This window comes from Cavia porcellus, unplaced genomic scaffold (genome assembly GCF_034190915.1).
Source record: "Cavia porcellus strain 051 isolate PalLab524CR breed Dunkin Hartley unplaced genomic scaffold, mCavPor4.1 scaffold_44, whole genome shotgun sequence".
Classification (NCBI taxonomy): domain Eukaryota; kingdom Metazoa; phylum Chordata; class Mammalia; order Rodentia; family Caviidae; genus Cavia; species Cavia porcellus.
The window spans coordinates 3,664,801-3,677,525 of NW_026947527.1; positions in this window are offsets into that span (position 1 = coordinate 3,664,801).

Sequence of the window (12,725 nt, forward strand, 5' to 3'; positions counted from 1 at the left end):
AATCATGGTGTGGTGTGAATTGGAGGGCTTTAATCAAGTTAGACAGTGAGTGTCATTGTAGGATGGAGAAAAGCACCACGGGTTGGTGAGCATGGGGAGGTCAGGAAACATGCATTGCCAATGTACAATAGGTTTCTGAAAACCATCGCGGGGTTGTTCGCATTGTAAGGGTTTGTAGAAGGCCATTCACTAGTAGGAGAGAGAAAAACATCACGTGGTGGTGTGAATCGGAGGTGCTGAATTAGGATAGGCAGTGGGTGGCAATGAAGAATGGAGAAAAGCACCAGGGGTGGTCAACATGGGGAGGTCAGGAAACATGTAATGGCAATGCAGGATAGGTTTCTGAAAAACAGCACGGGGTGGTGCACATTGTAAGGCTTTCTAACAAGCCATTCACAAGTAGGAGTGAAAATAACATCACAGGGTGGTGTGAATCGGAGGGTCTGAATTAGGATAGGCTGTGAGTGGCAATGTAGGATGGAGAAAAGCACCACGCGTTTGTCAGCATGGGGAGGTAAGGAAACATGCAGAGGCAATGTAGAATAGGTTTCTGATAAGCATCACTGGGTGGTGCGCATTGTAAGGGTTTCTAACAGGCCATTCACTAGTAGGAGTGAGAACAACATCACGCGGTGGTGTGAATCAGAGGACCTGAATTAGGATAGGCAGTGAGTGGCAATGCAGGATGGAGAAAAGCACCATGGGATAGTCATCATGGGGAGGTCAGGACTCAGGCAGTGGCAATGTAGGATAGGTTTCTGAAAAACTTCGCGGATGGTGAGAATTGTATGGGTTTCTAACAGGCCATTCACTAGTAGGAGTGAGAAAAACATCACGGGGTGGTGTGAATCAGATGTTCTGAATTAGGATAGGCAGTGAGTGGCAATGTAGGATGGAGAAAAGCACCACAGGGTGGTCAGCATGGGGAGGTCACGAAACATGCAGTGGCAATGTAGGATAGGTTAATGAAAAAACAAAAAAACTGGGTGGTGCGCATTGTAAGGGTTTCTAACAGGCCATTCATCTGTAGGAGTCAGAAAAACATCACGGGGTGGTGTGAATCCGAGCACCTGATTTTAGATAGGCATTGAGTGGCAATGTAGGATGGAGAAAAGCACCACAGGGTGGTTATCATGGGGAGGACAGGAAACATGCAGTGGCAATGAAGGATAGTTTTCTGAAAAACATCACGGGGTGGTGCACATTTTAAGGGTTTCTAACAGATCATTCACTAGGAGGAGTGAGAAAAACATCACGGGATGGTGTGAATCAGATGTTCTGAATTAGGATAGGCAGTGAGTGGCAATGTAGGATGGAGAAAAGCACCACGGGGTGGTAAGCATGGGGAGGTCCCGAAACATGCAGTGGCAATGTAGGATAGGTTTCTGAAAAAAAAAAAAGCCCTGTGGTGCGCATTGTAAGGGTTTCTAACAGGTCATTCATCTTTAGGAGTCAGAAAAACATCACGGGGTGGTGTGAATCGGAGTGCCTGATTTAGGATAGGCATTGAGTGGCAATGTAGAATGGAGAAAAGCACCACGGGGTGGTTATCATGGGGAGGACAGGAAACATGCAGTGGCAATGTAGGATACTTTTCTGAAAAACATCACGGGGTGGTGCATATTTTAAGGGTTTCTAACAGACCATTCACTAGGAGGAGTGAGAAAAACATCACGGGATGGGGTGAATCAGATGTTCTGAATTATGATAGGCAGTGAGTTGCAATGTAGGATGGAGAAAAGCACCACAGGGTGGTCATCATGGGGAGGTTAGGAGACATGCATTGGAAATCTAGGATAGGTTTTTAAAAAACATCCTCGGGTGGTGCTCATTGTAAGGGTTTCTCACAGCCAATTCACAGGTAGGAGTGAGAAAAACATCACGGGGTGGTGTGAATCGGAGGGCCTGAATTATGATAGGCAGTGAGTGGCAATGTAAGATGGAGAGAAGGACCACGGGGTGGACAGCATGGTGAGGTCAGGAAACATGCAGTGGAAATGTAGGATAGGTGTCTGAAAAACATCGCGGCGTAGTGCGCATGGTAAGGGTTTCTAACAGACCATTTAGTAGTAGGAGTGAGAAATAAATCATGGTGTGGTGTGAATTGGAGGGCTTTAATCAAGTTAGACAGTGAGTGTCATTGTAGGATGGAGAAAAGCACCACGGGTTGGTGAGCATGGGGAGGTCAGGAAACATGCATTGGCAATGTACGATAGGTTTCTGAAAACCATCGCGGGGTTGTTCGCATTGTAAGGGTTTGTAGAAGGCCATTCACTAGTAGGAGAGAGAAAAACATCACGTGATGGTATGAATCGGAGGTGCTGAATTAGGATAGGCAGTGGGTGGCAATGAAGAATGGAGAAAAGCACCAGGCGTGGTCAACATGGGGAGGTCAGGAAACATGTAATCGCAATGCAGGATAGGTTTCTGAAAAACAGCACGGGGTGGTGCACATTGTAAGGCTTTCTAACAAGCCATTCACAAGTAGGAGTGAAAATAACATCACAGGGTGGTGTGAATCGGAGGGTCTGAATTAGGATAGGCTGTGAGTGGCAATGTAGGATGGAGAAAAGCACCACGCGTTTGTCAGCATGGGGAGGTAAGGAAACATGCAGAGGCAATGTAGAATAGGTTTCTGATAAGCATCACTGGGTGGTGCGCATTGTAAGGGTTTCTAACAGGCCATTCACTAGTAGGAGTGAGAACAACATCACGCGGTGGTGTGAATCGGAGGACCTGAATTAGGATAGGCAGTGAGTGGCAATGTAGGATGGAGAAAAGCACCATGGGATAGTCATCATGGGGAGGTCAGGACTCAGGCAGTGGCAATGTAGGATAGGTTTCTGAAAAATTTCGTGGATGGTGAGAATTGTATGGGTTTCTAACAGGCCATTCACTAGTAGGAGTGAGAAAAACATCACGGGGTGGTGTGAATCAGATGTTCTGAATTAGGATAGGCAGTGAGTGGCAATGTAGGATGGAGAAAAGCACCACAGGGTGGTCAGCATGGGGAGGTCACGAAACATGCAGTGGCAATGTAGGATAGGTTAATGGAAAAAAAAAAACTGGGTGGTGCGCATTGCAAGGATTTCTAACAGGCCATTCATCTGTAGGCGTCAGAAAAACATCATGGGGTGGTGTGAATCAGAGCACCTGATTTTAGATAGGCATTGAGTGGCAATGTAGGATGGAGAAAAGCACCACGGGGTGGTTATCATGGGGAGGACAGGAAACATGCAGTGGCATTGAAGGATAGTTTTCTGAAAAACATCACGGGGTGGTGCACATTTAAAGGGTTTCTAACAGATCATTCACTAGGAGCAGTGAGAAAAACATCACGGGATGGTGTGAATCAGATGTACTGAATTAGGATAGGCAGTGAGTAGCAATGTAGGATGGAGAAAAGCACCACGGGGTGGTAAGCATGGGGAGGTCCCGAAACATGCAGTGGCAATGTAGGATAGGTTTCTGAAAAAAAAAAAAAAAGCCCTGTGGTGCGCATTGTAAGGGTTTCTAACAGGTCATTCATCTTTAGGAGTCAGAAAAACATCACGGGGTTTTGTGAATCGGAGTGCCTGATTTAGGATAGGCATTGAGTGGCAATGTAGAATGGAGAAAAGCACCACGGGGTGGTTATCATGGGGAGGACAGGAAACATGCAGTGGCAATGTAGGATAGTTTTCTGAAAAACAGCACGGGGTGGTGCACATTGTAAGGCTTTCTAACAAGCCATTCACAAGTAGGAGTGAAAATAACATCACAGGGTGGTGTGAATCGGAGGGTCTGAATTAGGATAGGCTGTGAGTGGCAATGTAGGATGGAGAAAAGCACCACGCGTTTGTCAGCAAGGGGAGGTAAGGAAACATGCAGAGGCAATGTAGAATAGGTTTCTGATAAGCATCACTGGGTGGTGCGCATTGTAAGGGTTTCTAACAGGCCATTCACTAGTAGGAGTGAGAACAACATCACGCGGTGGTGTGAATCGGAGGACCTGAATTAGGATAGGCAGTGAGTGGCAATGTAGGATGGAGAAAAGCACCATGGGATAGTCATCATGGGGAGGTCAGGACTCAGGCAGTGGCAATGTAGGATAGGTTTCTGAAAAACTTGGCGGATGGTGAGAATTGTATGGGTTTCTAACAGGCCATTCACTAGTAGGAGTGAGAAAAACATCACGGGGTGGTGTGAATCAGATGTTCTGAATTAGGATAGGCAGTGAGTGGCAATGTAGGATGGAGAAAAGCACCACAGGGTGGTCAGCATGGGGAGGTCACGAAACATGCAGTGGCAATGTAGGATAGGTTAATGAAAAAAAAAAAACTTTGTGGTGCGCATTGTAAGGGTTTCTAACAGGCCATTCATCTGTAGGAGTCAGAAAAACATCACGGGGTGGTGTGAATCAGAGCACCTGATTTTAGATAGGCATTGAGTGGCAATGTAGGATGGAGAAAAGCACCACGGGGTGGTTATCATGGGGAGGACAGGAAACATGCAGTGGCAATGAAGGATAGTTTTCTGAAAAACATCACGGGGTGGTGCACATTTTAAGGGTTTCTAACAGATCATTCACTAGGAGGAGTGAGAAAAACATCACGGGATGGTGTGAATCAGATGTTCTGAATTATGATAGGCAGTGAGTGGCAATGTAGGATGGAGAAAAGCACCACAGGGTGGTCAGCATGGGGAGGTCAGGAAACATGCAGTGGCAGTGTAGGATAGTTTTCTGAAATACATCACGGGGTGGTGCATATTGTAGGGTTTTTCTAACAGGCCAATCACTAGTAGGAGTGAGAAATACATAACGGGGTCGTTTGAATCAGATGTTCTGAATTAGGATAGACAGTGAATAGCAATGTAGGATTGAGAAATGCACCAAGGGGTGGTCAGCATGCGGAGATCAGGAAACATGCATTGGCAATGTAGGATAGGTTTCTGAAAAAAATCGCCGGGTGGTGGGCATTGTAGGGCTTTCTAACAGGATATTCACTAGTAGGAGTGAGAAAAACATCACGGGGTGGTGTGCATCAGATATTCTGAATTAGGATAGGCAGTGAGTGGCAATGTAGGATGGAGAAAAGAACCACAGGGTGGTCAGCATGGGGAGGTCACGAAACATGCAGTGGCAATGTAGGATAGGTTAATAAAAAAAAAAACCTGGGTGGTGCGCATTGTAAGGGTTTCTTACAGGCCGTTCATCTGTAGGAGTCAGAAAAACATCACGGGGTGGTGTGAATCAGAGCACCTGATTTTAGATAGGCATTGAGTGGCAATGTAGGATGGAGCAAAGCACCACGGGGTGGTTATCATGGGGAGGACAGGAAACATGCAGTGGCAATGAAGGATAGTTTTCTAAAAAACATCACGTGGTGGTGCACATTTTAAGGGTTTCTAACAGATCATTCACTAGGAGGAGTGAGAAAAACATCACGGGATGGTCTGAATCAGATGTTCTGAATTAGGATAGGCAGTGAGTGGCAATGTAGGATGGAGAAAAGCACCACGGGGTGGTAAGCATGGGGAGGTCCCGAAACATGCAGTGGCAATGTAGGATAGGTTTCTGAAAAAAAAAAAAAAAAAAAAAAAGCCCTGTGGTGCGCATTGTAAGTGTTTCTAACAGGTCATTCATCTTTAGGAGTCAGAAAAACATCACGGGGTGGTGTGAATCGGAGTGCCTGATTTAGGATAGGCATTGAGTGGCAATGTAGAATGGAGAAAAGCACCACGGGGTGGTTATCATGGGGAGGACAGGAAACATGCAGTGGCAATGTAGGATAGTTTTCTGAAAAACATCACGGGGTGGTGCATATTTTAAGGGTTTCTAACAGACCATTCACTAGGAGGAGTGAGAAAAACATAACGGGATTGTGTGAATCAGATGTTCTGAATTATGATAGGCAGTGAGTGGCAATGTAGTATGGAGAAAAGCACCACAGGGTGGTCATCATGGGGAGGTTAGGAAACATGCATTGGCAATCTATTATAGGTTTTTAAAAAACATCCTCGGGTGGTGCTCATTGTAAGGGTTTCTGACAGCCAATTCACAGGTAGGAGTGAGAAAAACATCACGGGGTGGTGTGAATCGGAGGGCCTGAATTATGATAGGCAGTGAGTGGCAATGTAAGATGGAGAGAAGGATCACGGGGTGGACAGCATGGTGAGGTCAGGAAACATGCAGTGGAAATGTAGGATAGGTTTCTGAAAAACATCGCGGCGTAGTGCGCATGGTAAGGGTTTCTAACAGACCATTTAGTAGTAGGAGTGAGAAATAAATCATGGTGTGGTGTGAATTGGAGGGCTTTAATCAAGTTAGACAGTGAGTGTCATTGTAGGATGGAGAAAAGCACCACGGGTTGGTGAGCATGGGGAGGTCAGGAAACATGCATTGGCAATGTACGATAGGTTTCTGAAAACCATCGCGGGGTTGTTCGCATTGTAAGGGTTTGTAGAAGGCCATTCACTAGTAGGAGAGAGAAAAACATCACCTGGTGGTGTGAATCGGAGGTGCTGAATTAGGATAGGCAGTGGGTGGCAATGAAGAATGGAGAAAAGCACCAGGCGTGGTCAACATAGGGAGGTCAGGAAACATGTAATGGCAATGCAGGATAGGTTTCTGAAAAACAGCACGGGGTGGTGCACATTGTAAGGCTTTCTAACAAGCCATTCACAAGTAGGAATGAAAATAACATCACAGGGTGGTGTGAATCGGAGGGTCTGAATTAGGATAGGCTGTGAGTGGCAATGTAGGATGGAGAAAAGCACCACGCGTTTGTCAGCATGGGGAGGTAAGGAAACATGCAGAGGCAATGTAGAATAGGTTTCTGATAAGCATCACTGGGTGGTGCGCATTGTAAAGGTTTCTAACAGGCCATTCACTAGTAGGAGTGAGAACAACATCACGCGGTGGTGTGAATCGGAGGACCTGAATTAGGATAGGTAGTGAGTGGCAATGTAGGATGGAGAAAAGCACCATGGGATAGTCATCATGGGGAGGTCAGGACTCAGGCAGTGGCAATGTAGGATAGGTTTCTGAAAAACTTCGCGGATGGTGAGAATTGTATGGGTTTCTAACAGGCCATTCACTAGTAGGAGTGAGAAAAACATCACGGGGTGGTGTGAATCAGATGTTCTGAATTAGGATAGGCAGTGAGTGGCAATGTAGGATGGAGAAAAGCACCACAGGGTGGTCAGCATGGGGAGGTCACGAAACATGCAGTGGCAATGTAGGATAGGTTAATAAAAAAAAAACCTGGGTGGTGCGCATTGTAAGGGTTTCTTACAGGCCGTTCATCTGTAGGAGTCAGAAAAACATCACGGGGTGGTGTGAATCAGAGCACCTGATTTTAGATAGGCATTGAGTGGCAATGTAGGATGGAGAAAAGCACCACGGGGTGGTTATCATGGGGAGGACAGGAAACATGCAGTGGCAATGAAGGATAGTTTTCTAAAAAGCATCACGGGGTGGTGCACATTTTAAGGGTTTCTAACAGATCATTCACTAGGAGGAGTGAGAAAAACATCACGGGATGGTCTGAATCAGATGTTCTGAATTAGGATAGGCAGTGAGTGGCAATGTAGGTTGGAGAAAAGAACCACAGGGTGGTCAGCATGGGGAGGACAGGAAACATGCAGTGGCAATGTAGGATAGGTTTCTGAAAAACATCCCGGGGTAGTGCGCATTGTAAGGGTTTCTAACAGGCCATTCACTAGTAGGAGTGAGAAATACATCATGGTGTGGTGTGAATTGGAGGGCTTTAATCAAGTTAGACAGTGAGTGTCATTGTAGGATGGAGAAAAGCACCACGGGTTGGTGAGCATGGGGAGGTCAGGAAACATGCATTGGCAATGTACGATAGGTTTCTGAAAACCATCGCGGGGTTGTTCGCATTGTAAGGGTTTGTAGAAGGCCATTCACTAGTAGGAGAGAGAAAAACATCACGTGGTTGTGTGAATCGGAGGTGCTGAATTAGGATAGGCAGTGGGTGGCAATGAAGAATGGAGAAAAGCACCAGGGGTGGTCAACATGGGGAGGTCAGGAAACATGTAATGGCAATGCAGGATAGGTTTCTGAAAAACAGCACGGGGTGGTGCACATTGTAAGGCTTTCTAACAAGCCATTCACAAGTAGGAGTGAAAACATCACAGGGTGGTGTGAATCGGAGGGTCTGAATTAGGATAGGCTGTGAGTTTCAATGTAGGATGGAGAAAAGCACCACGCGTTTGTCAGCATGGGGAGGTATGGAAACATGCAGAGGCAATGTAGAATAGGTTTCTGATAAGCATCACTGGGTGGTGCGCATTGTAAAGGTTTCTAACAGGCCATTCACTAGTAGGAGTGAGAACAACATCACGCGGTGGTGTGAATCGGAGGACCTGAATTAGGATAGGTAGTGAGTGGCAATGTAGGATGGAGAAAAGCACCATGGGATAGTCATCATGGGGAGGTCAGGACTCAGGCAGTGGCAATGTAGGATAGGTTTCTGAAAAACTTCGCGGATGGTGAGAATTGTATGGGTTTCTAACAGGCCATTCACTAGTAGGAGTGAGAAAAACATCACGGGGTGGTGTGAATCAGATGTTCTGAATTAGGATAGGCAGTGAGTGGCAATGTAGGATGGAGAGAAGGATCACGGGTTGGACAGCATGGTGAGGTCAGGAAACATGCAGTGGAAATGTAGGATAGGTTTCTGAAAAACATCGCGGCGTAGTGCGCATGGTAAGGGTTTCTAACAGACCATTTAGTAGTAGGAGTGAGAAATAAATCATGGTGTGGTGTGAATTGGAGGGCTTTAATCAAGTTAGACAGTGAGTGTCATTGTAGGATGGAGAAAAGCACCACGGGTTGGTGAGCATGGGGAGGTCAGGAAACATGCATTGGCAATGTACGATAGGTTTCTGAAAACCATCGCGGGGTTGTTCGCATTGTAAGGGTTTGTAGAAGGCCATTCACTAGTAGGAGAGAGAAAAACATCACCTGGTGGTGTGAATCGGAGGTGCTGAATTAGGATAGGCAGTGGGTGGCAATGAAGAATGGAGAAAAGCACCAGGCGTGGTCAACATAGGGAGGTCAGGAAACATGTAATGGCAATGCAGGATAGGTTTCTGAAAAACAGCACGGGGTGGTGCACATTGTAAGGCTTTCTAACAAGCCATTCACAAGTAGGAATGAAAATAACATCACAGGGTGGTGTGAATCGGAGGGTCTGAATTAGGATAGGCTGTGAGTGGCAATGTAGGATGGAGAAAAGCACCACGCGTTTGTCAGCATGGGGAGGTAAGGAAACATGCAGAGGCAATGTAGAATAGGTTTCTGATAAGCATCACTGGGTGGTGCGCATTGTAAAGGTTTCTAACAGGCCATTCACTAGTAGGAGTGAGAACAACATCACGCGGTGGTGTGAATCGGAGGACCTGAATTAGGATAGGTAGTGAGTGGCAATGTAGGATGGAGAAAAGCACCATGGGATAGTCATCATGGGGAGGTCAGGACTCAGGCAGTGGCAATGTAGGATAGGTTTCTGAAAAACTTCGCGGATGGTGAGAATTGTATGGGTTTCTAACAGGCCATTCACTAGTAGGAGTGAGAAAAACATCACGGGGTGGTGTGAATCAGATGTTCTGAATTAGGATAGGCAGTGAGTGGCAATGTAGGATGGAGAAAAGCACCACAGGGTGGTCAGCATGGGGAGGTCACGAAACATGCAGTGGCAATGTAGGATAGGTTAATAAAAAAAAAACCTGGGTGGTGCGCATTGTAAGGGTTTCTTACAGGCCGTTCATCTGTAGGAGTCAGAAAAACATCACGGGGTGGTGTGAATCAGAGCACCTGATTTTAGATAGGCATTGAGTGGCAATGTAGGATGGAGAAAAGCACCACGGGGTGGTTATCATGGGGAGGACAGGAAACATGCAGTGGCAATGAAGGATAGTTTTCTAAAAAGCATCACGGGGTGGTGCACATTTTAAGGGTTTCTAACAGATCATTCACTAGGAGGAGTGAGAAAAACATCACGGGATGGTCTGAATCAGATGTTCTGAATTAGGATAGGCAGTGAGTGGCAATGTAGGTTGGAGAAAAGAACCACAGGGTGGTCAGCATGGGGAGGACAGGAAACATGCAGTGGCAATGTAGGATAGGTTTCTGAAAAACATCCCGGGGTAGTGCGCATTGTAAGGGTTTCTAACAGGCCATTCACTAGTAGGAGTGAGAAATACATCATGGTGTGGTGTGAATTGGAGGGCTTTAATCAAGTTAGACAGTGAGTGTCATTGTAGGATGGAGAAAAGCACCACGGGTTGGTGAGCATGGGGAGGTCAGGAAACATGCATTGGCAATGTACGATAGGTTTCTGAAAACCATCGCGGGGTTGTTCGCATTGTAAGGGTTTGTAGAAGGCCATTCACTAGTAGGAGAGAGAAAAACATCACGTGGTTGTGTGAATCGGAGGTGCTGAATTAGGATAGGCAGTGGGTGGCAATGAAGAATGGAGAAAAGCACCAGGGGTGGTCAACATGGGGAGGTCAGGAAACATGTAATGGCAATGCAGGATAGGTTTCTGAAAAACAGCACGGGGTGGTGCACATTGTAAGGCTTTCTAACAAGCCATTCACAAGTAGGAGTGAAAATAACATCACAGGGTGGTGTGAATCGGAGGGTCTGAATTAGGATAGGCTGTGAGTTTCAATGTAGGATGGAGAAAAGCACCACGCGTTTGTCAGCATGGGGAGGTATGGAAACATGCAGAGGCAATGTAGAATAGGTTTCTGATAAGCATCACTGGGTGGTGCGCATTGTAAAGGTTTCTAACAGGCCATTCACTAGTAGGAGTGAGAACAACATCACGCGGTGGTGTGAATCGGAGGACCTGAATTAGGATAGGTAGTGAGTGGCAATGTAGGATGGAGAAAAGCACCATGGGATAGTCATCATGGGGAGGTCAGGACTCAGGCAGTGGCAATGTAGGATAGGTTTCTGAAAAACTTCGCGGATGGTGAGAATTGTATGGGTTTCTAACAGGCCATTCACTAGTAGGAGTGAGAAAAACATCACGGGGTGGTGTGAATCAGATGTTCTGAATTAGGATAGGCAGTGAGTGGCAATGTAGGATGGAGAGAAGGATCACGGGTTGGACGGCATGGTGAGGACAGGAAACATGCAGTGGAAATGTAGGATAGGTTTCTGAAAAACATTGCGGCGTAGTGCGCATGGTAAGGGTTTCTAACAGACCATTTAGTAGTAGGGGTGAGAAATAAATCATGGTGTGGTGTGAATTGGAGGGCTTTAATCAAGTTAAACAGTGAGTGTCATTGTAGGATGGAGAAAAGCACCACGGGTTGGTGAGCATCGGGAGGTCAAGAAACATGCATTGGCAATTTACGATAGGTTTCTGAAAACCATCGCGGGGTTGTTCGCATTGTAAGGGTTTGTAGAAGGCCATTCCCTAGTAGGAGAGAGAAAAACATCACGTGGTGGTGTGAATCGGAGGTGCTGAATTAGGATAGGCAGTGGGTGGCAATGAAGAATGGAGAAAAGCACCAGGCGTGGTCAACATGGGGAGGTCAGGAAACATGTAATGGCAATGCAGGATAGGTTTCTGAAAAACAGCACGGGGTGGTGCACATTGTAAGGCTTTCTAACAAGCCATTCACAAGTAGGAGTAAAAATAACATCACAGGGTGGTGTGAATCAGAGGGTCTAAATTAGGATAGGCTGTGAGTGGCAATGTAGGATGGAGAAAAGCACCACGCGTTTGTCAGCATGGGGAGGTAAGGAAACATGCAGAGGCAATGTAGAATATGTTTCTGATAAGCATCACTGGGTGGTGCGCATTGTAAGGGTTTCTAACAGGCCATTCACTAGTAGGAGTGAGAACAACATCACGCGGTGGTGTGAATCGGAGGACCTGAATTAGGATAGGCAGTGAGTGGCAATGTAGGATGGACAAAAGCACCATGGGATAGTCATCATGGGGAGGTCAGGACTCAGGCAGTGGCAATGTTGGATAGGTTTCTGAAAAACTTCGCGGATGGTGAGAACTGTATGGGTTTCTAACAGGCCATTCACTAGTAGGAGTGAGAAAAACATCACGGGGTGGTGTGAATCAGATGTTCTGAATTAGGATAGGCAGTGAGTGGCAATGTAGGATGGAGAAAAGCAACACAGGGTGGTCAGCATGGGGAGGTCACGAAACATGCAGTGGCAATGTAGGATAGGTTAATGAAAAAATAAAAAACTGGGTGGTGCGCATTGTAAGGGTTTCTAACAGGCCATTCATCTGTAGGAGTCAGAAAAACATCACGGGGTGGTGTGAATCAGAGCACCTGATTTTAGATAGGCATTGAGTGGCAATGTAGGATGGAGAAAAGCACCACGGGGTGGTTATCATGGGGAGGACAGGAAACATGCAGTGGCAATGAAGGATAGTTTTCTGTAAAACATCACGGGGTGGTGCACATTTTAAGGGTTTCTAACAGATCATTCACTAGGAGGAGTGAGAAAAACATCACGGGATGGTGTGAATCAGATGTTCTGAATTATGATAGGCAGTGAGTGGCAATGTAGGATGGAGAAAAGCACCACAGGGTGGTCAGCATGGGGAGGACAGGAAACATGCAGTGGCAATGTAGGATAGGTTTCTGAAAAACGTCCCGGGGTAGTGCGCATTGTAAGGGTTTCTAACAGGCCATTCACTAGTAGGAGTGAGAAATACATCATGGTGTGGTGTGAA